The sequence below is a fragment of the Pan paniscus genome, chromosome 20, assembly GCF_029289425.2.
Source record: "Pan paniscus chromosome 20, NHGRI_mPanPan1-v2.0_pri, whole genome shotgun sequence".
Classification (NCBI taxonomy): Eukaryota; Metazoa; Chordata; class Mammalia; order Primates; family Hominidae; genus Pan; species Pan paniscus.
This window is the reverse complement of record NC_073269.2, coordinates 47158792-47184910: the sequence shown is the minus strand read 5'-3', so window position 1 is coordinate 47184910 and position 26119 is coordinate 47158792. Positions and strand designations below refer to the sequence as shown.

Here is a 26119-nt window from a genome sequence, read left to right as displayed (position 1 = left end):
CCTTGGTTGTCTGTTGGTCCAGGCATCCAGACACTATCATTAATATAAACCTCCACTGGGGGTTCTAACAATGTAATAGGCCTAATCAGTGGTGGGAATGGAACTTAGGTCCAATAAGTGTAATTTTGATCTGCCTCAGGTACAGGGTGACTCACCACCAAGGAGATTACCTCCATCATAGCTACCATTAGATTACTGGTGGTCAGCAGCTTGTTCCGAGACCTCAGGTTCTCTTCTGCAACGTGAGCTAGTCTCTTCATCTGCCCCCAGGTCGGTGGAGTTGCTTGGTGAGTTTTACTGGTTTCCATCTACTCAACAGAGATGTTCATCTGAGCCATCTGATGAACTGGGGGTGCAGAGATGTTCCAAGGTCTTTTCCTCTTCCTTGGATTCTGGCTCATGGCACAACTTAAGATGTCTTGTGGGTACCCAGACAGGAAGCTGATTCTCTCCTGGTGAGATACAAGCAAACCCTCAACCCCAAGAAGACCCACTGGGTCCTTTTGTTTGGGCCACTTTTTTGGTCATTGATAAAGAGCTATGATCGACACATCTGCTCCTGTGTCGACCACACCCTCAAATTGTTTTCCTTGAATAGTGACCATACAAATAGGTCTATTGTCAGAGACTTGATTTACCCAATAGGCAGGCTTGCCTGCTGAATTTGTTCTTCCAAATTATCCTGTTCTTTTTTCTGAGCTTTCTTCTAAGTTAATATACAGTAAAAGCAACAGTTGAGCTATTCTGTCACCTGGATTAGCACTCCAGGGAACAGTGGAGGAGATAACAATTTGAATTTCTCCCTGGCAATCAGAGTCCACTACTCCAGTGTGTACTTGAATTGCCTTTAAATTTAAGCTGGACCTTCCCACCTTGCCATCTGGCAATGGGTCATAAGCTCCCATTGGGACCTTCCTAGGAGGCTCCCCAGGAAGGAGGGATACAGCTTCAGTACAGCATAAATCTACTGCCCCACTTTTAGCTTTGGAGGGGAATAATTTCTGTACATTTGTACAGGGATAGACTGGGCTGGGAACACCCCATTTGTAGTCAGGGACGTCCTGTCCTGAATTGGGAATGCCCCATTTTGAATCAGGGCCTGTGGCTGGCCCCTCTGTCCATTTCCTGGTAAGGGCTGTCCACTGTTATCAAACTTTGAATGACATTGATTAGCCCAGTGTTTTCCCTTTTTACATCTGGGACAGTTACCTGGTTCCCTGCTTTTTCCTCCTGAGTTTTGCCTTTTTTGGCTCTTTGTACACTCTCTTTTTGTATGTCCTATCTGTCCACAATTATAGCAAGACCCAGGGAACACTCATATGTTTTTTGTTACCCTTAGTCCAGCCATTGCCTGAGCAAGAAGGCTGGCCTTATTCAAGTGCCTCCAATGCCATCACGGGCTTTAATGTATTCACTTAAACTTTTTTCCTCATTTAGATCTGCCTTTCCCTTAATAGGTCTAATTTCTGCCTGACATTCTGTATCAGCATTTTCATAAGCAAGCAGCTGAACAATCACTTTCCTGACATGAGAATCCAAAATAGCCTTTTGAGCCATGTCTTGCAAACGGGTGATAAAATCTGGATAAGGCTCCTTTGGACCCTGTTGAACTGAGTTAAAAGAAGGATAAGTAGTACCAGGGTCGTGAATTTTTTCCCAGGCTCTGAGGCATATAGTTCTGAGCTGATCAATAGCCTCATCACCCATTACCATCTGTCAATTTAGAGTACCCCATGCCTGTCTGATTCCAAGCAAGTGATCAGATGTGATATTAACAGGAGGTTGGGCTTGAGCATTTCTGCATGCCTGATTTGTTGTTGCTTGATCTGTCCACCAGGTTTTAAATTGGAGAAACTCAGTGGGGGACAGGGTGGAGTGGGCTAATGCCTCCCAATCCATAGGTATTAAATGCCTGTTATAAGCCACAGATTGCAACAAGGAATGAACCTAAGGAGAATTTGGCCCATATTGTCCAATTGCTTGCTTTAAGTCTTTTAATATTTTAAAAGGAAATGGCTCCCAGCATGCTTCAGCATGTTCTCTGGGCTCCTCAGCTGGAGAAATAATTACCAGAAACTGCCAAGCATCCAAATCCCCCACATCTCATGCCTGGTAAATAGATGCCTGGATTGTCCCTGCACCATAATTTGTATTTGGACCTGCTCACAGCATTCCTCTACCATAATTAAGAGGTGGACAAGCCTGGATCATTCCCTCACCATAATTGGCTGTTGGGTGAGCCTGAAGCTTCCCTTCACCATAGTTAATTGTGAGGCATGCAACAATGGGAGCAGCAAGTCATGTCTCAGGCTCCCATTCCAAAAATTCATAAGGCTGAGACGGGGGTGGCCATTCTGGACCTTCCCCTAAAGGCACAGTGGGTGGCACTGTTTCTGCAGTAGGTGGAAATGTTTCTTCTATAAGTTTTTGGAGGTTAGCATATATCCCATTCTCCCCCTTTTTTAAACTAAACTGTGATGGTTCACTTTGCACATCATCAAACTCCTGATTATTAAACTTTTCTATGTCATCCTGAAACTTCTCATCCTCCTCAGTGTGGAAAGGCTCCAGTGGTATTTTGATTGCTGACCACACAGACCAAGCAGACAAGGGAATATCATAGCCCTCTTGTTGTGCTCATTTTAAGTCTGCTCCGAACTTGTTGCAGTCTTTTACATTCATGGTTCCATATTCCGGGAACCAAGGGGAATACTTTTCTATGAGCAGGAACAAAGATGTGAGATTTTGGGTACTCACAATTGCCCCTCTGTGGCACAATAACTGCCACACCAAGCTTAAGTAATTAGCAAATTTACTCTCAGCCTGACCCATTTTCCCGAGGTTACCCTGGAATTCTCCAAGCACACTACTTATCCACAGAGCTTGAAGTGAAAACATATTCAGGCACCCTTTTTCTGTCATCTTCCACTTTCCGTGCTCTAGCATTCCTTCACCAGATTATTTGTAGAGATTATGGGGAGCCCCATGTTGGGCGCCAGATGTTGGGGAAACCAGCCCCACACCACCCTGCAGGTACTGTGAGTCCAACGGAGACAAAAGAGTTAGAAAGAAAGAGAGTAAGAATTTAAAAGGTGGGTCCGGGGGACCAGAGCATCAGAGGCTTGCTCATGGCCCAGAGCTCTTTGGCTCTGCCTAATTTATTAGCTTACAAGCTCTTTGTTCTTAGGGCAGATGAGAGGGCAAGGAAGGGATGAGGAAAAGGATTAATCAATGAAGGAGAACTCATGAGTTATTCAATAAGATGTAGAGCAGTGGCGGTTTCTGTGAATTTCCTTGAGCAAAGGCGTGTGTCTAAACTACTTAAAATCTTATCAGGACTGAAATGAGTGGGAGTGGGTTTCAGGAGAAGCCAAGATGTTTGATTGTATTTCACTGCTTTAAGGAAGTGTTATCTCCCTGAGCAACCTGTGGAATGCCGCTGAGCAGGTATGCTCTGGGAGCATAAAGACATAAAGACAATAAGGAGACTTTTCTCCTCAGAGGCCACCCATGGCTCCCCATGGGTGTCTCACATAGGGGAGACCAACTCATCTGGTACTCCAGAAACTCTCTTTCCCACACCAGCTTGGCCTGGGAAGCCTTGTGAGCAGCCAGCACGTCATTATTTTTCTGATACCACTTCTGTACCAGGCCCTGACAGACCTGATCTCTTTTAATCCCAACAAGAAGACTCAATGATTATTGTTACAGTGCATTCTTACAGTGCACAATGATATCCCAGACACTTTTTGGAAGTGCAAAAAGCTCTTTGCACATACCTCACTGAATCTTCAAACAGCCCCACATTAGAGGTGCTATGATGATCTCTGCTTACAGAGGCAGAAATAAGGCACACAGAGGGCTCAAGTCACTTCTCAAGTGCACCAGCAAGGAGCTGGGATTCAACATCCAGACAATCTGGCTCCAGTTGGTAATATTATCTCCTTCATTCCTGAGAGACTGAAAGCTGAGAACTCTAAAGATGTGGCCCCCAGATTTGGAGAAGTGGGAGTTCTTATATAGATGCCAAAATATCACCCAAAGGAGCCAATGAACACCCTGAAATAGTCATGCAGCTGGGTGGCATCGTACCCACCTAGAAAAACTCCGTGCAAGTATTTTGGATCCCTTGAAGGCTCAGCTCTTATTTATTCCACAAATATTTATTGTGAACCCTACTATATGTCAGGCACTTGTTCTGGAGGGTGGGGGAACCCACAGGGACCAAAGCAAACCATGACAACAGTAATAATTAAGTAAATGAGAACCTGCCAGGTGCAATGGCTCACACCAGTAATCTCAGTGCTTTGGGACGTCAAGATGGGGAGATCATTTCAGACCAAGAGTACAAGACCAGCCTGGGCAAAATAGCAAGACTACATCCTTTCAAAATATTTAAAAGTTAGCCAGAGGTGGTGTCACAAACTTAGTCCTCACTACTTGGGAGGCTGAGATGGGAGGATTGCTTGAATCCAGGAGTTGGAGGCCACAATGAGCCATGATCGCACCACTGCACTCCAGCCTGGGTAACAGAGTAAGACTCCATCTCAAAAAAAAAAAATAAAATAAAATAAAAATAAACAAACAAAAAAGAAAAACATTAAAAATCGAGCTACCATACAATCCAGCAATCCCACTGTTAAGTGTATTCCAATAAAAGGAAATCCGTATACCGAAGAGATGTCTGCACTCCCATGTATTTCGCAGCTCTGTTCACAACAGCCAAGATATGGAATCAACCTAAGTGTTCATATGGTGCCCATACAGAAGGGAGCACTATTCAGCCATTAAAAAAGAAAAAGATCCTGATATTTGCAGCAACATGGATGGAACTGCAGGACGTTATGTTAGGTGAAATAAGCCAGGCAGATTCTGCTGTCACTCTTAAAAGACATGTTGCTCTGTTTGTTGTTTTATTTCTGTGGTTGGTGAGGGAATGTGTGCCATGCATTTGCACAGGCAGAGTCCCTGCTAACTCTTCAGAGGATACAAGGAGCCTAAAGCTGGCAGGTGCTGCAGAGGCCAAAAGGTTAGCATCTCAGGGCTGAGTCCCAGAGACAGCTTCCCATTGGCCACAGGCTGGCTGATGTATCCTTGCGATAAAGATATTAAACTTGCAACACCTCCCTCAGGGAAGGGTGGTGGTCCTGCTGGTGGAATATGTGGAGGTTGGATTTATTTATTTATTTATTTATTTATTTTTGAGATGGAGTCTCGCTTTGTCACCCAGGCTGGAGTGCAGTGGTGGGATATTGGCTCACTGCAACCTCTGCCTCCTGCGTTCAAGCGATTTTCCTGTCTCAGCCTCCCAAGTAGCTGGGACTACAGGTGCATGCCACCACACCCAGCTAATTTTTGTATTTTTTTAGTTGAGACAGGGTTTCTGTATGTTGGGCAGGCTGGTCTCGACCCCCTGACTTGAGGTGATCCACCTGACTCGGCCTCCCAAAGTACTGGGATTATAGCCATAAGCCACCGTGTCCAGCCTGGAGGCTGAATTTAGAGTGGTTTCACTTCAAGAATAGCGCTAAGCTTTATCAAAAGGTGGCATTGCAGCACAGGGGATTGAGAGTAACTGGCAGGCAGAATTGGGGGCATCCTGGGCCCTTTGGGGATGATAATTTATTCTGGGCCAAAGAAGAAAGTGGGATATGGAGGAGACACAGTCTGATGGAGTAGCCTAGCTCCATTTTCTGTGGGCTGTGGGGGTAGTGGGTGGCTGATTTAGCCACTCATTCATTCATTCCTCACCAAATATTTTGAACAGCTGTCATGTGCCACATGCTGTATTGAGAGTACAGTGACAAGCAAGACAATGGTTTGGCCCTTCACAGAGTTGTCACTGAGGTGAGGGAGGCGTTCTCACCAACATTCCTTCCAGAAAAATCCCTAGGGACCTGACAATAAAAGAATCACACACAAAATGGCACAGATCACCTCTTGGTGTTGGGAGGTCATGCTTTAGCGATGTTTATTTAATTCTCAGCAGATTTGAAGGAACATATCAGGGAATGCAAGGCACCAGTGCAGAATCCCACAGCTCAGGGAACCTGAGCCAAGGAGGCTTTTTGATAAAGGGAAACAGTAGGGGGGGCAGCTGGGAATGAGGATGGTGGAAGACTACAGCAGTGTGTGACTGTGGTCTACAACAGGCACTAACCTCAAAAATAGCGTTCAACGTGAAAGGAACCAGACACAAAAGATCACATACTATGCCTGTAATATCAGCACTTTGGGACACTGAGGCGTGTGGATTACCTGAGGCCAGGAGCTCACAACCAGCCTGGCCAACATGTCCCTACTAAAAATACAAGAAAATTAGCCAGGCGTGGTACCACATGCTTGTAATCCCAGCTACTTGGAAGCTGAGGCAGGAGAATCTCTTGAACTTGGAAGGCGGAGGTTGCAGTGAACCAAAATCACGCCACAGCACTCCAGCCTGGGAGACAGAGCAAGGCTTAGTTTAAAAAAAAAATCAAATATTGTGTGATTCTGTTTATAGGAAATATTCAGAATTGGTAAGTCCATAAGGACAAAAACCAGATTGGCAGGGGCTGAGATGAAAAAGAGAATGGGGTATGGGGAGTGACAGCTTGATAGGTATAGGTTTTGTTGGGGGGAGATAATGAAAACATTTGGAACTAGGAGAATCACCTGACATCAGGAGTTCAAGACCACTGAACTCGAGCCTGGGTGACAGAGTGAGACTCCGTCTCAGAAAAAAAGAAAATGTTTGGAACTAGATGGTGGTGGTTGTACAGCTTTGTGAATGAACCACACGCCACTAAATTGTACACTTTAAAATGGCTAATTTTATTTTATGTGAATTTCATCTTAATTTTTAAAATTATATATACATGGCCTGGCACGGTGACTCACACCTGTAATCCCAGCACTTTGGGAGGCCAAGGCAGGTGAATCACTTGAGTTCAGGAGTTTGAGATCAGCCTGGCCAACACGGTGAAACCCCGTCTCTACTAAAAATACAAAAATTAGCCAGGCATGGTAGCACACACCTGTAATCCCAGCTACTAGGGAGGCTGAGGCAGGTGAATTGCTTGAACCCCGGGGGTGGAGGTTGCAGTGAGCCGAGATCACGCCACTGCACTCCAGCCTGGGCAACTGAGTGAGACTCTGTCTCAAAATATATATATATAATTTTGTATATTATAATTTTCAATAATCTCACTCCTCCACTCACTTGCACTGCGACCTCAGACAACTGGTGCCATGGAGGGGAAGGAAGCTGGCTTGCAGCAGGTCTCTCAGAGGCAGGAAGTTGCAGGGAGTCAGAGCCATTGTCTACAGAGGTGGGGACACTGAATGACCCTGGAATCATTTGACCCCCTTCCCTCAGCCCCTTCAGCGGGGCAGGAAGCGGATCTGGTATGTTGGGGGTATTTTGCCCACACCACACTCTTGGGGTGTCAGATCGATGTCTTCAGGAGCCACGGGGCTGGCCACGGAGAAGTTCTGGAGGATGGTGGTGAAGAAGAGGAACAATTCCGCACGGGCGATGCCTTCACCAAGACAAATCCGCTTCCCTGTGGGCACAGAAGGTCACCAGCATGGGCACAGGGCAGGTGCATACACTTCGCTCTGCCATGTCCCTAAGCCCAGACATGTATGTCCACTGCAAGAGATTTGCATAAGACTGGCCTTTAACCTACAATTCAGGGTGGACTTTTAGGAAGCTGCTCTGAAACCAGGTGCAAATCTTTGAGTGGATGTGCCATGTTCATTTCTCTCTCGCTCGCTCTCGCTCTCTCTCTCTCTCAATCTCTTTATTTATTTATTATTATTATTTTTTTGAGATGGAATCTCTCTCGGTCACCAAGGCTGGAGCACAGCAGCGACATCTCGGCTCACTGCGACCTCTGCCTCTCAGGATGTTGAAACGATTCTCATGCCTCAGCCTCCCAAGTAGATGGGATTACAGGCACCTGCCCCCACGCCTGGCTAATTTCTTGTATTTTTAGTAGACATGGGGTTTCACTATGTTGGCCAGGCTGGTCTCGAACTCCTGACCTCAGGTAATCCACCCGCCTTGGCCTCCCAAAGTGCTGGGATTACAGGCGTGGGCCACCGCACCCGGCGCCATGTTCATTTTTCTAGTAGAGAGTTTGTAGCTTCTGTTACAGTTCCAAAGGGTTTGGTGATCCCCACAGTGTATAATGACCCACTTCTGGTTGTGTGTGTGTGTGTGTGTACCTCTACATGTGTGTGAGCACATTTATGACAACATTCTTAGTGTTCACTTCTCATACAGGGAGAATGGCACCTCTCTCAAAGGGCTCTTCTGAGGTTAAAAGAGACAATTGTAAAAATTCTTAGAATAGCACTTGGCTTGTGCTAAGGAGCCTTAAGGTTTGGTTATTGCCTTGTGTTTGTTTCTGGGGGTATGTGTGGGGTATGTGTTTCTGGCCATGTGTCTGTGTCTGTGTCTCTAGGCTGTTTTCTGGTCTCAGCCTGAGATCCACAGGCTTCAAGAGCTCAGTGGGTAAAAAACCCAAATTGTATATAAATTGTGAATGGGACTGATGCATATGAGACAGGGAGGGTCTATGGCTTCCACCGATTCTCAGAGGTGCAAGGAACCCCCAGTAGGTTCTAAACCATAGATTTGGAGAAAAATGAGAACAAAGGGAGCTGGGAAAAGCTGAGGCAGAGACAAAGGGAGCCTTTCCCTTTACTTCAGTGTTTCATAATCTGCAAACCTTGGAAAGGCCATGTCAAGTGTGAGTTTTCAGGCATTCCCTATGCTTGTCAAGTTGTTGGACAAGTGTGTCTATGTGGAGGTGTCTGGAAATGGGTCCATGTCCCTTTGGCACATCCAGAAGTTGGGCAACATGAGCTTAGAAACAGGCAGGTCTCTGGGCCTGTTCTTCTGTAACTCTTTGTGTGACCTAACATTTTCCACAACAGCCTGATGCTTGTTATCTCCCTCTCATCAAGCCCTCCCCATCTCTGGGGCCGTCTGTTTGGACACCTTTCGAATTTCTTTGGCTGCAGTACCCTTTTGGCTTGGGTTATACCTTTCTTTCTGCCCCTGGCAGCCCTACTCCTGTCTTTTTCTCTGTCTATACCTGTCAGACACAGTTTTTCTTCTTTTCCTCTCCTTTTGTGGCTTTCTTCCATCTTGCTTAACTTCCTATCTCCATCTATTTGAATCTGATTTCTCCCCAATCTCTCTCTCTCTCGTTCTTTCTTTTCATCTCCCTCTAAAGATACCTTGTCTCCTTCATTCTTTCTTCCTCTCTTCTTGTGTCACTCTCTCTTTTTCCTATCTCTTATTCTGTTTCTCTCCTTTCCCTCCTTCCTTCTCCCCTCCTCCTTCCTTTTCCTCCTCCCTCTCCTCTTATTCCTCCTCCTCCTCTTCTCCTTATGTGGCTCTCTCTGTGTGTGTCTCTCTCTCTTCCTCTCCGTATACTGCCTGATGTTCACCTGCTGTCTGTCCTTCTGCCACTGTCTCCCCATCTCTATCTCTCAGTGTGTTCCCTCTTTGTCCCCAACTATGTTTCTCAATCTCATTATCTTTGTTACTTATCTGTCTCTGTCCTTATTTCCCTACATCCCTGCCTCTCTTAAAACAAAATAGCAGGCCTGTCACAATGGCTCACGCTTGTAATCCCAGCACTTTGAGAGACCGAGGAAGGAATATCACCAGGTCAGAAGATCAGGACCATCCTGGCTAACATGGTGAAACCCCATCTCTACTAAAAATACAAAAAATTAGCCAGGCATGGTGGTACACACCTGTAGTCCCAGGTACTTGGGAGGCTGAGGCAGGAGAATCGCTTGAACCTGGGAAGCAGAGGTTGCAGTGACCTGAGATCATGACACTGCACTCCAGCCAGGGCAACAGAGCAAGACCCTGTCTGAAGAAAAAAAAAGAAAAAGAAACCTTAAGATAATGTCTCAGGCATGGTGGCTCACGCCTGTAATTCCAGAACTTTGGGAGGCTGAGGCGGGTGGATCGCGAGATCAGGAGATCAAGACTATTCTGGCTAACACGGTGAAACCCTGTCTCTACTAAAAAACACAAAAAATTAGCCGGGCATGGTGGCAGGTGCCTGTACTCCTAGCTACTCAGGAGGTTGAGGCAGGAGGATGGCATGAACCCAGGAAGCAGAGCTTGCAGTGAGCTGAGATTGTGCCACTGCACTCCAGCCTGGGTGACAGAACAAGACGGTGTCTCAAAAAAAGAAAAAAAAAAAAACAAGATAGCAAAATTGAGAGAAGACATTGACCCTCAAGCCATCACCCCATGTGTTCCTGTCATTGAAGATAAAATGTGGAAGGAGGTCACTGTACTGCACAAAACCAGGGGCTGGGCCAGGACCCTGGGTCGCTGAAGTCACTGATGAAACTCAAGACTGGGGATTTGTTTCTGGGGCCTTTCATGGATGGTGCGTGTTAAATTAAATTAAATTTGGCCTAAAGCAGCCTCCCTGCATAACAAACTGTAACGTAACTCAACATGTAAACAAACTGCAATGTAACTTGAGAGTATATTCTTGTAACAAGTAACCTTGGACAATCACGGCAGCAAAGCTTCAGCCAATCACAGGCTACAAGCTGCCCAGACATGCTCAGATAAGGCAAACACAGAGCTGTAACCAATCAGGCTGTTTCTGTACCTCAGTTCCTTTCCCTGTGGATAAATAGTGCCTGATCACATTGCTGGGTGGAGCTCTCTGAACCTTTCCTGGTTCCGTGTGCTGCCCAATTCATGAATTGTTTCTTTGCTCAAATAGACTCTGCTAAGTTTAATTTGCCTAAAGTTTTTCTCTTAACCAGCCAAAGAGTGGAGGATGAGAACTGGGACAAGTCAGAGCACGTCAAGACCTTCTCCACCTCCCCAGTGCTAGACCATAAATCCAAACTCCTCCCATAGCCTTCAAGGTCCTGCCCAGCTGAGTCCTTTGTCTTATTCCCTTCTGCAATCTACACCCAAGGCTCACTGGACTTCCTATAGATTCTCAATGGTACCATCACATTTCCACCTTTAGCCTTTGCCCTTGCTGTTTCCTTTGCCTGGAACACACTTTGCAATCATTGATTGACGCCCACCCATGAACACGTTAGCTTGGAAGCCAGTTCCTCTGGTAAGCTTTTCCTTACTGACCCACCACAAGATTAGCTGGTATTTCCTATTTTGTGCTCCCAAAGTTCCCTTTAGAGCACTTATCATAATTATGTCTAATTATAATTATAATTGCCCTTGTGAGCATGTCCTTTGTACCAGGCAGTCCTAAGCATGTTGCAGGCATTCATTCATTTCATGAGATGATTATTTTATTATTATTTGATGAATGCCCATCTTCCCTGCTGGACTTTAAATTTCCTGGGGGCAGGAACCCTGTCTCTGTGTGACCTGTTTGATGCCTTGTCTTCAGCCCCTAGTACAGCACTGGGCTTAGAGTAGTGCTCAACAGATTTTTTTCTTTTTAAGAAAATGAATTCACTGAGGTTTAGAGATGTTAAAATGATTGCCCAAGTTCCTGCTTGCCCAGATGTGCCTTTGGGAATGTCATCTTCTTTCTCAAGCCTCCTTACAGGGTTGTAGTGAAGATGGAACGGGATAAGGCAGGTGAAGCAATTGGAATATATTAAGTGCTCAATTAATAAGGACCTGTCATTGTTTTTCTCAAATTGAGGATAGGATCTGCCCTCAGGTGTCTGGGAAAGAAATTGTGGGTCCAGCTTACCTAAGGAGAAGGGGATAAAAGCTTCATTCTTTTTCAGTGCCCCATTGGCATCCAGAAAGTGGTCAGGATTGAAGGCGTCTGGTTTTTCAAAGTAGTGTGGGTCACGGAGAGCAGTGCTCAGGATGAGAAATACTTCCGTGTCCTGAGGGAGGATCACAAGATCAAAAGATATTGCCATTCCCTGCCCACCCTCCGCACACACAGCACAAAAAAGAAAAAGAAAAAAAAACAAAAACAAGGGGACTCAATTGAGAAGCTAACAAAAGGTTGAGTTTGGGGATTAAGAGAATCCAGGATGCCCACACAGGAGGGATGTGGGGGTGCAGCCAGTCTTACCTTGGGGATGGTGTACCCTCAGAAGCTGGTGTGTTGGGTGACAATGTGGGGCACACCCATGGGGAGAAGGTCGGCAAATCTCTGAATCTCATGGATGACTGCCTCTGTGTATGGCATTTTGGCTCGGTCATCAAGCGCTGGAGGGCGATGTGGGCCAACCACCTGTTCAATCTCCTTGTAGACTCTCTCTGCACAGAAAAGAAGATGAATGAATCTCATTTTAAAGAGGCATTTGAGGCCAGGCATGGTGGCTCACGCCTGTAATCCCAGCATTTTGGGAGCTGAGGTGGGCAGATTGCTTGAGTTCAGGAGTTCAAGATGAGCCTGGCCAACATGGCAAAATCCCATCTCTACTAAAAATACAAAAAATTAGCTGGGTGTGGTGGTGCAAGCCTGTATTCCTAGCTACTCAGGAGGCTGAGGCGGAAGAATCGCTTGAACCCAGGAGGTGGAGGTTGCAGTGAGCTGAGATCATGCCACTGCACTCCAGCCTGGGTGACAGAGCAAGACTCCGTCTCAAAATTAAAAAAAAGAAAAAAGAAGGAAAGAAAAATTTTTAAAAAGAGACCTTTCAGCAGGGACACTACTTTCTATTGACCAATTAAAAACCTACAGTAAAGGCTTAGATCTTTGATACTCCTCAAAGCAATCAGCGTGGGTTGAGGAGAGGAGGGAGGAAGCAACAAGAATTCTCACTGCTTGAAATCTAATGAATATTATGGATCCTCTTCCCGCATGCACAGGTACACACACACACACAACACGATTTTGCATGGAATTTCAGTTTAAGAACTCCAGGCTACAAATCAAAACACCCTCTCTAAGATGAGTAGAAAATAAACTAATATTTATTGTGTGTATATTATAGGTGAGACACTATTCTTGGTCCTCAGGTATATAACAGTGTAATAGAACAATAGATGAATCCATGAACAACTGGATAAAAACATCAATCAATCAATCAATAGATCAATTCATGGAAGGAAAGACTGATGAAGAAATGAATAAACCAATAAATGGATGTATATATTTACTTACCAATTAATAGATGGATTGATTGATTAATTAATCAGTAATGAATGGTCCATAGACAAAGAAATCAATGAACCTAATTAATGAATAATCACATGAATGGCTAGATTTATGGAAGGACAAGTGAATAAGTAAATTAGTGAAGTATGAGTAAATAAAGGAATAAATGAATGGCTGGATTGAATGATAAATAGATCAGAGGTGAATAAATGAGTGAATTATTGTGATAAATGAAGGAAAGCATGGATGGATTAAGGGTGAATTGAAAGACTGACTGATGGAAGGATAAGGGTGAAACCTAGTTCATAGAAGGATGGAAGAATGCATGAATGAATGAATGAACCAATGAATCAATGACAAATAGTCCATCAACATATCACTGTTTCAAAGGATCAACTTGTGGATCAAGTAATCCAAATAAATGAATGACAGTATATGTCCTTGGATGAATCATAAATGAAAGAATCAGTGAGCACACATTCTTTAATTAATAAATTAAACAAAGAATAGATGAAAAGATAAGTGGGTGAACGGATCAATTTTTAAGTGATGGCACAGAAAGTCAAATATTCCATGTTCTCACTCATAAGTGAGTGCTACAAAATGTGTACACATGGACACAGAGAGAGGAACAATAGACAGTGAAGACTAAGAAGAGCGAGGGAGCAGAAGGGGGAGGTGAATGATGAGAAATTACTTAATGGGTACAATGTACACTGTTCAGGTGATAAATACCCTAACAGCCCTAACTTGACCATTACAAAACCTACGCACGTAACAAAACTGCATATGTACCCCCTAAATTTGTACATCACGAGATCAGGAGATCGAGACCATCCTGGCTAACATGGTGAAACCCCATCTCTACTAAAAATACAAAAAAATAGCCGGGTGTGGTGGCGGGCGCCTGCAGTCCCAGCTACTCAGGAAGCTGAGGCAGGAGAATGGCATGAAACCTGGAAGTGGAGCTTGCAGTGAGCCGAGATCGCGCCACTGCACTCCAGCCTGGGTGACAGAGCAAGACTCTGTCTCGAAAAAAAAAAAGATCCTTGAGTGATGGAAGAAAACAATGGGAGAACGCATGGACAGATTCTTCATGCGTCCATGCATCCACCAACAGAATTGGCTTGATTGGAAGCTAGTCCAGAGCCTACAGTGATCCCGGAATAGGAAGCCAGCATCCCCTCTCTCATCCAGGTGGTACCCATAGCCCCATTTCTGCAGTCCAGAAGACCCCCTTGACTGGCTGTCCCTGGCCCACCTGCGACATGAGGGTATTTGAGCATGAGCAGGAAGCCGTAGCGGAGAGTGGTGCTGGTGGTCTCAGTGCCAGCAAAGAAGAGCGAGAGCGTGTTGATGATGAGGTTCTGGTGGCTGAATTCACTGTGTGGGTTGGATTTCTCCTGCATCCACAGTAGGGAGGGGAGGGCAGCGTCAGGAGAGGTTGTAGCCTTGCTGTGCACACGCCTGTCTCCCTGGCTGCCCTCCGTTTGCCTGAAGGTCTTTGACATTATCTGGCCCAATTTGCTTTTCTCTGTCCTCTACATGTCCAGCTGCACATCTCTAACTCGTCTCTGTCAGCCTCTCTTTACTCTTCCTGACTCTGTTTCTATCTGTCTCCACATCTCTCAGATGTGTTTCTCTCTTTTTGTCTCCCAGTCTCTTTCTACCTCCGTGAGTCTTTTCTCCTGTTGCTGTATTTTTGTCCCTTGCCCCAAATTCCTTCCTCAGCCAGTCTTCTCTCTCCCTCTCTCTCTCTCCCCCCACTTCCCACCTCCACTCTCTCTCCATCTCAGTTCCTCCTATTTTCTCCTTCCTTTCACCTCATCTTTCTTTCCTTCCTCCTCTGCTCTCCTCCTTTTCACTATTCTCCCCTCCCTAATCTTTGTTCTTCACTCCCCATCTTCCCCTTCCCTACCCCTTTTCCCTCCCTCTTCTCACCTCTCCATCTTGCCCTCCCTCCCCTCCTCTCCCTTTTCCCTCTCCCAGACCCCACTTTTTCCATGTGGAGCAGGTAGGTGTCAATGAGGTCCCTGGGGGCACTGGGGTCCAGGGTTTCACGGTGCTTCTCCACACTGTGGCCAATGTAAGCATTGATTTCCTGAAGGTTTTTGTAGAGTTGCCTGTGTGCCCCAGGAAAGTATTTCAAGAAGCCAGAGAAGAGCTCAAACAGCTGCAAGAAAAAAGGGGTGGTGAGGTTTGCCTAGGGCTGAGCTAGCAGGTCACAGGGAGAGGGCACCTCCTGGGCCCCAATCTCTCCATGGGAACCCCCTTCCCCACTCCCCTCTGTCTCTGAATCCCTCACTCACTGACTCTATGTCTCCTATGATCTGTAATTCTCACATTTACCTCTTTCTGCATCTTCCTCCCTCACACTTCTGTCTTTTTCTTGGCCTCTGCCCCATCTGCCTGCCTTCCTCCTTTCTAAGTCTCTTTGTCTCTGTCTCACTTCCTTTCTGTGCCACTCATTGTCTACCTCAGCCTGTTTATTTGTCTTTGTCATACTTTTCTCCCCCTCTTCCCACCTCTCCTCATCTCCCTTGCTGTGTCAGACATTAATGAAATGATTCTTACACAAGATAAGCCTGCTGACACTTTAGGACTATGTATTTTGGAGCATATCTCTATTACTTTGATAAAGAATGGAATGCCTGATTTATTGCAAATAATTGCAAAAATGCAAATGTATATAGTGAGATGTAAAATTCCTTCTTAATCTCTCCTTCTAGAGATAACCATTGTTAACTGTCTGGTGGGTCTCCTTCCAGACTTTTCTCTGTGGTTCTCGGTGGGAGGAGAACATTAGAATTACTGGTCGGGCTTGTTACAAGTACTCACCTTGGGCCCCATCCCAGACTTTCCAGATCAGACCGCCTGGAAAGTAGGGTCCTGAAAATCCATAACTGTGACAACCCCACATGTGAAGCCAACATACACCCCTGCTTAAGAGCTGTAGCTATGTTGACCAGCCTGGCCGACATGGTGAAACCCTATCTCTACTAAAAATACAAAAAAATAGCTGGGTGTGGTGGCGCTCGCCTATAGTCCCAGCTACTCGGGAGGCTGAGCCACGAGACTTGCTTGAACCTGGGAGGTGGAGATGGCAGTGAGCTGAGATCACTCCACTGCACTCCAGCCTGGGTGACAGAGCAAGATACTGCCCCCCACCCCCACACAAAAAAAAACAAAAAACCTACAGCTATGCATACTGTTCTGCAGCTTGATATTCTTAAGTTTAATATGTAATAGGCATATTTCCAGGTTAATCAATAGGGATAAATTTTATTATTTTCTTTCAAAAGAGCAGAAGATTACCTTTATAATCTGTGGAAAGTTTTTAAAAAAAAAAACAGGGAGAAGGAGCAATGGGAGAAAATGAAGAAATGCTGTTCCTTCTTGTCTTGTATCCTTGAATTTCTTCACATGAGGAGCTTTACCAAAGACAGAGAAGCAAGCATACAGAAGAACCAGGAGTAGGCTGGGCATAGTGGCTCATGCCTGTAATTCCAGCACTTTGGGAGGCCGAGGCGGGCAGATCACTTGAGGTCAGGAGTTCAAGACCAACCTGGCCAACATGGCAAAACCCTGTCTCTACTAAAAATACAAAAAAATTAGCTAGGCGTGGTGGCAGGTGCCTGTAATCCCAGCTACTCAGGAGGCTGAGGCAGGGGAATTGCTTGAACCAGAGAGGTGGAGGTTGCAGTGAGCCGAAATTGCACCACTGCACTCCAGCCTGGGCAACAGAGCAAGATTCCATCTCAAAAAAAAAAAAAATCTTAGCCAGATGTGGTGGCACACGCCTGCAGTCCCAGCTACTCGGGAGGCTGAGGCAGGAGAATCACTTGAACCCAGGAGATGGAGGTTGCAGTAAGCCGAGATGGCACCACTCCACCCCAGCCTAGCTGAGAGAGCAAGACTCCGTCTCAAAAAAAAAAAAAAAAAAAAAAAAAAAATGACAACCAGGAGCAGAAGAGCAGAGATCAAGCCCAAAGCCTGATTCATTCTCTCTCTCCCTCTCTTTCACACTCATTCTCATCAACTCTGTCTCTCAGGATCTCTTGATCTCTGCCCTTCTTTGTCTTGTTTTTGCTCATCTTCCTTCTCTCAGTCTCTCTCTGACTCTGTTTCTGCCTCCCCATCATGCCCCATTCTCTCTCTCACTGTCTCTATCCCTGTCTCACCGCCTCCCCTCCCTCCAGGTCTCCATGTCCCTGACTCCACGTGGTCTCTGCCTTTCTTCCAGGGATAAGCTGCATTTCTGAGCCCCCAAGTCAGGTCATCCTTTTCTCGTGTGTCCTGGATGTTCACCTCACCCCCACCCTCCCTCTCCTTCTCCCTCTCTTGGACCTGGCTGGATATAGAGCTGATGAGTGAGAAACTCTGGCTGATCAGGAACTCTTGATCTTGGTAGTGGAAGTGTTTTCCAAAGACGATGGAGCAGATGATGTTGGCGGTAATGGAATGGAAGAGGAAGGTGGGGTCCACGAGGGCTCCTAGGAAGAAGCAGCAGGTTAAGGACACAGACTGAAGGGCCTGGGGAACATCAGCCTGTCACCCATCTCTGTGTGATTGTCTGTCATCACTCAGTAATGGTAAACATGAGAATAACCATAACAGCTAATTATGTACCAGCACGTCACGCGTAATTCCATTGAACTCTCACTACAACAATGTGAGGCAGATGCAATTCGATTATTAGCTCCAGTTTATAGATGGGCAGACAGAGAGGTTGAGTAATTTGACCAAAGTTGCACAGCTACTCATTCCTGAGGCCAGGATTTAGACCCAGGCAACCCAGCTATCGAGTCCATGCAGCCGGTTCTCAGTCTGCACCTCCTCTCAGGTCCCACCACTGACTCTGGGAGTGAATACAGTTAAATCCCAGGGGTAGGGGCTGGGCAGAGTAGGTGTTTAATCAATTGCTTGTATAAATTAAAAAGCCCTGGGTGGGCACAGTGGCTCATACCTCTAATCCCAGCACTTTGGGAGCCTGAGGCAAAAGGATCAGGAATTCAAGACCAGCCTGGGCAACATAAGGAGAACCTGTCTCTACAAAACAGTTAAAAATGTAGCCAGACATGGTGGCACATGCCTGTAGTCCCAGTTGAAGGAGTCCAGGAGGCTGAAGTGGAAGGATCACTTGGGCCTAGGAGTTTGAGGCTGCAGTGAGCTATGATCGTGCCACTGCACTCCAGCCTGGGTACAGAGTGAGACCCTGTCCCTAATTTAAAACAAATAAAAAACCATCTTTCTACCCCCACCTGTTACTCCCCCTTAATCTCTTCTTTCTACATCTAGGGCTCTCCAGTCATCTGGGCATTATTCTGCACTTGTTAAGTGATACCTGTATACACCAGGCTCAGCACTGGCCCCAGCTGGAGGGAGGGTGGTCTGTGAGCACCCAAGAATGTCAGGTTAGTGTAGCCTCTCTCTGGGTCTCACTTGCCTGTCTTCTCTCATTCCTCTGCAGACCTTTTCTTGAGCCTTGTCTGTCTGTCTAATTTTCTCTGCCTCAATTTCTCTTTGCCTTTGTTTCTTTCTGTCTCTCTGTGTGTATATTTCTCTCTCTCTCTTTTTTTTTTTTTTTTTTTTTGAGACACAGTCTCACTCTGTCACCCAGGCTGGAGTGCAGTGGCATGATCTCAGCTCATGGCAACCTCCATTTCCCAGGCTCAATCAATTCTCCAGTCTCAGCCTCCCGAGTAGGTGGGATTACAGGCACGTGCCACCATGCGTGGCTAGTTTTTGTATGTTTAGTTGAGACAGGGTTTCACCAGGTTGGCCAGGCTGATCTTGAACTCCTGACCTCAAGTGTTCCACCAGCCTCAACCTCCCAAAGTGCTGGGATTACAGGCATGAGCCCCATGCCCAGTCTATATATCTCTTTGTTTTGGTCCCTCTATCTGTCTCTTTCCTCCTGCCTGTGTCTCTCTGTTTCTTCCTGTCCTCTTCAGTCTTCTTGTCCCTGTTTCCCTATAGCTCCTGTGTTTCTACCTCCCCACGCAGCCTCTGCATTTACGTCCCAGAGTCTCTTGAGAAATTTTGATAAGAGAGATGGTAAACACCTGGCATGAATGAGATGGAGGTACTAGCCAGAGACCCGTCACCTACATGTCCCACAGACACCAAGTTATGGAGAACTCAAAAATAACCTAGTGATTCTTTGATGACCCTCCAGCTGCACCCGGGCAGAACACCCCACCTGGCCTGTTTGCTCACTGCCAGCTCATCAGCACTTCACTCAGGGCAAGGAAAACACAGGTCATTATTTGTTAAATGTCTGTAGTTTTTTCCTTTCTCTCTTTGCTCTCTTTTACATAACTTCTGATTTTGCCTTCGATAGACACAATTGATCCATGAAAATATATGTCTTTGAGGATTTGTTTGTTTCTTTGTTTGTTTGTCTGAGACAGGATCTTGCTCTGTTGTCCAGGCTGGAGTGCAGTGGCACAATCACAGCTCACTGCAGCCTCAACCTCCTGGGCTCAAGTGATCCTGTAGTCCCACCTTAGCAAGTAGCTGGGACTACGGGCACACACCACCATGCCTGGCTCATTTCTTTTTTATATTGTGTAGAGACAGGATCTCATTATGTTGCCCAGGCTGTTTGCTTCCCAAAGTACTGGGATTACAGGTGAGAGTCATTGCATCCAGCCTCTTTGAGTAACTTTTGGACGTTATACACCTGGCATTTCTCTCTTTCCCTGGCTCTGTTTCTCTCCTGCCAATCCCCATCCCTCTCTATTCCCCTGTCTCTCTCACTCTCTGTCCCTATACCTCTGTCGGATCATGTCTCTGGTTTCGTCTGTCTCTGTCTCTGCCCATGTATACCTCTCTGCCTTTCTATTCCCGTGCCTGCATCTCTCAGTGTTTCATTGCCTTTCTTTCCCATTCGTCTCCCAGGACTCACCCTTGGATTTCCGAAGTTCCTCTATCAGACACTGAGCCTCGTCCTGAATCCGCTCCTCCACACTCCGCTTTCCCATCCCGAAGTCCCTCATGGTGGTCACAGAGAATCGCCGAAGCACCTTCCAGCGGTTTCCATTGGCAAAGAGCACGCCTGCGGTGCAGGGGAGGTGTGAGTTGGTTGCAGAAGAAGTTGGAAGAAGGCTCTGAGTCCTTCTTCCCCCCATATACTCCCTTCCCTGATGCACCCCCACCTGCCCCCTCCCAGTGCCTCTGAGGCCCTCACCATATCCCTGGTAGACTGGGTCCATGATGGCGATTTTTCCCCGGCCAGAGAAGGCCTCAGCCTTGTCCACCAGGGCCTCCCGTATGGCCTCTACTCCACACAGCATGACCACGGGCCTCGGTCCCAGGTATACCGTGAAGACGTCCCCATATTTCTCTTGGAACTGCCAATCACATCCACACCAGGGGTGGCTGTTAGTCATCATATACCTCATTTGTAAAACTATCAAAATACTTACATACCAGATTGGTAATTAGCCCCTCCCCAACATCCGCCTCCCCAGGCTGCCCTTTCCCCTGCCAGGATCCAGCAAGTAAGGGTTAACAGTTAACGGTGTCCAAGGGAGAGAATACAGTCATGGGTTCTTAGTTTCTGTTTCTGATTGGGCCAGTAAAACCCCTTCCTCATCCTTCTTTTCTGTGTATTACTAGAGACAAAATCTGAAAACCATGGCTTCAGGCTGCTGAAAGACTGAAACAAAACAAAACAGAACAACAACAACAAAATAAGGTGGGTTGGACAAGCTTAGGTTAATTGGTGGCCCAGCCAGGGTCTGCTCTAATTGGCTGCTGCCCTAAACAGTAGAGATGGTTGATAAAATACTACGAATATCACCCTCACCCCATACTTCTTATGATCTGTGGTTTTGCTTTTTTCTTTTTTTTATTTTGAGATAGAGTCTCGGTCTGTCGCCCAGGCTGGAGTGCGGTGGTGCAATCTCGGCTCACTGCAAGCTCCGCCTCCCGGGTTCACGCCATTCTCCTGCCTCAGCCTTCCGAGTAGCTGGGACTACAGGCACCTGCCACTACGCCCGGCTGATTTTTTGTATTTTCAGTAGAGACGGGGTTTCACCGCGTTAGCCAGGATGGTCTCGATCTCCTGACCTCGTGATCCACCCACCGCAGCCTCCCAAAGTGTTGGGATTACAGGCGTGAGCCACCGCGCCTGGCCTGGTCTTGCTTTTTGCAGTTTCAGTTACCTGCAGCTAACCACAGTCTGAAAATATTAAATGGAAAATTCCAGAAATAAGCAATTTGTAAGTTTTAAGTTGTGCACCATTCTAAGTAGGATGATGATGTCTCTCATCATCCACTCTGTCCCACCCAGGACATGAATCATCCCTTTGTCCACCACGTATGCACTGTGTATACCACCCTCCCTGTATAATGTGATTGTATAGGAAAAAAAGACTATATATAGGGCTCAGCATTATTTGGGGTTTCAGGCATCCACTGGGGGTCTCAGAACATATCTCTGATGGATAAGGGGGGATTACTGTGCAGCCACTTGGGGAACCGCTGAGCAGTATTTCCTGAAGCTGAACAAATGGATAACTGGGAAACCATCCACTTCACTCCCAGGTACATGACCAGCACAAATGTGTATGTGTGTTCACCAAAAAATGAACAAATATTCACAGAAGCTTTCTTTATAAAATACTCATCAACACAGATATAGAGAAACAGTGAGAGTTCACACAATAGAATAGTATGCAGCAACGAAAAAGAACAAACTACAGCTACATGCGATAACGTGGCTGAAACTCACAGGCATAATGTTGAGTGGAAGCAACTAGACACAAAAGAGTCCATGCATCATAATTTTATGTGTATGAAGTTCAAACACAGGGCCGGGCACGGTGACTCACATCTGTAATCCCAGCACTTTGGGAGGCTGAGACGGGCTGATCACGAGGTCAGGAGTTTGAGTCCAGCCTGACCAACATGGTAAAACCCCGTCTCTACTAAAAATACAAAAATTAGTCTGGCGTGGTGGCCCTCACCTGTAGTCCCAGCTACTCAGGAGGCTGAGACAAGAGAATTCCTTGAGCGTGGGGAAGTGGAGGTTGCAGTGAGCCGAGATCACGCTGCTGCACTCCAGCCCGGGCGACAGGGCAAGACTCCATCTCACAAAAAAGAAAAAAAAAAGTTCAAACACAGACAAAATCAACCCATGATCAAGATGGTAGGTGGATAGTGACTACAAAAGGACGGGGTGCGGTGTTTTGGGGGACTCTTGCTACTTGGCCTGCATGTCAATTACATGAGTGTGTTCAGTTTGTGAAAATTCATTGAGCTGTGCACTTTTTATAGTGATGTTCAATTTCAACAAAAACTGACATAAAAATTAGAAAAATGTTTAAGTTTACTTACAAATGCCCTGCATTGATCTCTGCAAAGCCCCTTCACTGGTCTCCTGCCTTACATTCTTAGACCCCTTAACAACTGTTTCACTGCCCCACAAGCCAGGGTAACCCCACTAAAATGTAAAATAATTAATATCCCTGTGCTCACCAAGGCCTCCAATACTCCAACTTTGCTGAGAATAAGATCTGAAGTCTCCACCTGTGGTTGACATGGTCCTACATGATGTGGCCCCATCACCTCTCTGACTTCTCCTCCCCCTGATTCCTCCATGTTGTTCCCTGAGATTTTTCCTGCTTCAGGATTCTTGCAACCACCCTGCCTCCTTCTGGCACCTTCCACCTGAATCTTTCATTGTCCCTGCTAAGAAACAAAGCAAGGCGGAGTCTTTCCCTAACCACTCAATCTAATGTAGTTCTCATCACTTTCTGAAATATCCCCCTGCTTTAGTTTAATCGTAGCTCTTGTCCACCTAACATTTCCTTATCTGTTTATTTTTTGCTTATCTGTCTCCACCAATGGAATGTCCATAAGCACAGTGTTACCCCGTATGTCTTGTCCAAGATGCCACATCATCAATTCATAGAATATTTCCTGGTTCATAGAAAGTGCCCAGTGAATTGTTATTGGATTCATGAATAAATGAATGAGTGGATCAAGGTAGTTGCCATTTAATGAGCGCTTATTATATACTAGCTGTATGCAATATCCCATTTAATTCTCACAACCACCTTAGGGGCACACATTCTCATTGTCATGATCTTAATTGACAGAAGAGAAAACTGTGACTCAACGCATAAGAATTGAATCTGAGACACGAGCGCGCATCCCTCTGACTCCAAAAGGAATCTGGAAGCTTATTGGGAAATGGAGAAGCAACAGCGCCACCTTCCTCAGCCTTGACACACACTTGCTCATGCCCTCCTTCTTACCCCTACCCCCAAGACATGCAATCATAATAGACGGTCATGAATACCTAGAGGATCCTTGGAAGGTTTGTGAAAGAGTTTTAGGGAGTCTGTGAAGCCTCACAACTTTATGCAAACATGTATGTGCCTATTTGGAAAAGAGGGGGCCACAGCTTTAATCAAACTCTCAGAGGATTTCATAATCCACAAATTGTTAAGCAGCTTTAGTCTAGGAGGCCTTTGGAGACAGACCTCCTGCTGGAGCTCAGCTTCTCCTTCTCCTAGTTGTGTGCCACTGGACAAGTGCTTTCCCCAGGCTGAGCATCTCCATCCCTACTGTTTTTTTTTTTGTTATTGCTGTTGTTGTGTTGCTGTTTTTTTTTTTTTTTTTTTTTTTTTTTTTTTTTTTTCTTTTTTATTGATCATTCTTGGGTGTTTCTCGCAGAGGGGGATTTGGCAGGGTCACAGGACAATAGTGGAGGGAAGGTCAGCAGATAAACAAGTGAACAAAGGTCTCTGGTTTTCCTAGGCAGAGGACCCTGCGGCCTTCCGCAGTGTTTGTGTCCCTGGGTACTTGAGATTAAGGAGTGGTGATGACTCTTAACGAACATGCTGCCTTCAAGCATCTGTTTAACAAAGCACATCTTGCACCGCCCTTAATCCATTCAACCCTGAGTGGATACAGCACATGTTTCAGAGAGCACAGGGTTGGGGGTAAGGTCACAGATCAACAGGATCCCAAGGCAGAAGAATTTTTCTTAGTACAGAACAAAATGAAAAGTCTCCCATGTCTACCTCTTTCTACACAGACACAGCAACCATCCGATTTCTCAATCTTTTCCCCACCTTTCCCCCCTTTCTATTCCACAAAACCGCCATTGTCTTCATGGCCCGTTCTCAATGAGCTGTTGAGTACACCTCCCAGATGGGGTGGTGGCCGGGCAGAGGAGCTCCTCACTTCCCAGTAGGGGCGGCCGGGCAGAAGCGCCCCTCACCTCCCGGACGGGGCGGCTGGCCGGGCGGGGGGCCGACCCCCCCCACCTCCCTCCCGGACGGGGCGGCTGGCCGGGCGGGGGGCTGACCCCCCACCTCCCTCCCGGACAGGGCGGCTGGCCGGGCAGAGGGGCTCCTCACTTCCCAGTAGGGGCGGCCGGGCAGAGGCGCCCCTCACTTCCCCGACGGGGCGGCTGGCCCGGCGGGGGGCTGACTCCCCCACCTCCCTCCTGGAGGGGGCGGCTGGCCGGGCAGAGGGGCTCCTCACTTCCCGGTAGGGGCGGCCGGGCAGAGGCGCCCCTCACCTCCCGGACAGGGCGGCTGGCCGGGTGGGGGGCTGATCCCCACACCTCCCTCCCGGACGGGGCGGCTGGCCGGGCGGGGGGCTGACCCCCCCACCTCCCTCCCGGACGGGGCGGCTGGCCGGGCGGGGGGCTGACCCCCCCACCTCCCTCCCGGACGGGGCGGCTGGCCGGGCAGAGGCGCCCCTCACCTCCCGGATGGGGCGGCTGGCCAGGCGGGGGGCTAACCCCCCCACCTCCCTCCCGGACGGGGCGGCTGGCCGGGCCGGGGGCTGACCCCCCCACCTCCCTCCCGGACAGAGCGGCTGGCCGGGCCGGGGGCTGACCCCCCCACCTCCCTCCCAGACAGAGCGGCTGGCCGGGCAGAGGGGCTCCCCACCTCCCAGTAGGGGCGGCCGGGCAGAGGCGCCCCCCCCCACCTCCTGGACAGGGCGGCTGGCCGGGCAGGGGGCTGATCCCCCCACCTCCCTCCCGGACGGGGCAGCTGGCCGGGCGGGGGGCTGACCCCCCCACCTCCCTCCCGGATGGGGCGGCTGGCCGGGCAGAGGGGCTCCTCACTTCCCAGTAGGGGCGGCTGGGCAGAGGCACCCCTTGCCTCCCGGACGGGGCGGCTGGCCAGGTGGGGGGCTGACCCCCCCACCTCCCTCCCGGACGAGGCGGCTGGCCGGGCAGAGGGGCTCCTCACTTCCCGGTAGGGGCGGCCGGGCAGAGGTGCCCCTCACCTCCCGGACGGGGCGGCTGGCCGGGCGGGGGGCCAACCCCCCCCGCCTCCCTCCCAGACGAGGAGGGAGGACGCTCCCCACTTCTCAGACGGGGTGGCTGCCGGGCGGAGGGGCCCCCCACCTCTCAGACGGGGCGGCTGCCAGGCAGAGGGCCTCCTCACCCCTCAGACAGGGCGGGCGGGCAGAGACACTCCTCACATCCCGGACGGGGCGGCAGGGCAGAGGTGCTCCCCACATCTCAGACGATGGGCGGCCGGGCAGAGACGCTCCTCACTTCCCAGATGTGATGGCGGCCGGGAAGAGGCGCTCCTCACTTCCTAGATGGGATGGCGGCCGGGCAGAGACGCTCCTCACTTTCCAGACTGGGCAGCCAGGCAGAGGGGCTCCTCACATCCCAGACGATGGGCAGTCAGGCGGAGACGCTCCTCACTTCCCAGACGGGGTGGCTGCCAGGCAGAGGCTGCAATCTCGGCACTTAGGGAGGCCAAGGCAGGCGGCTGGGAGGTGGTTGTAGCGAGCCGAGATCACGCCACTGCACTCCAGCCTGGGCGCCATTGAGCACTGAGTTAACGAGACTCCGTCTGCAATCCCGGCACCTCGGGAGGCCGAGGCTGGCGGATCACTCGCGGTCAGGAGCTGGAGACCAGCCCAGCCGACACATCGAAACCCCGTCTCCACCAAAAAAACACGAAAACCAGTCAGGCGTGGCAGCGCACGCCTGCAATCGCAGGCACTCGGCAGGCTGAGGCAGGAGAATCGGGCAGGGAGGTTGCAGTGAG

General features: G+C 48.1%; 2 pseudogenes across 1 annotated transcript in view; one reads left to right on the top strand and one right to left on the bottom strand.

Annotated features, from left to right (window-relative positions):
- LOC100974853 (cytochrome P450 2A13-like) overlaps positions 1 to 26119 on the top strand; it is a 122884-nt pseudogene that overhangs the window by 70752 nt on the left and 26013 nt on the right.
- The window catches only part of LOC100984524 (cytochrome P450 2B6-like), a 109923-nt pseudogene continuing 89749 nt past the window's right edge, over positions 5946 to 26119 (bottom strand). Inside the window, exons 7-14 of the transcript XR_008955033.2 lie at positions 20272 to 20434; positions 19990 to 20139; positions 17427 to 17572; positions 15076 to 15252; positions 14341 to 14482; positions 12048 to 12235; positions 11712 to 11853; positions 5946 to 7544 (exon numbers count right to left, since the gene is read on the bottom strand). The product of XR_008955033.2 is annotated as a cytochrome P450 2B6-like (transcript). The remainder of the gene's footprint in view (positions 7545 to 11711; positions 11854 to 12047; positions 12236 to 14340; positions 14483 to 15075; positions 15253 to 17426; positions 17573 to 19989; positions 20140 to 20271; positions 20435 to 26119) is intronic.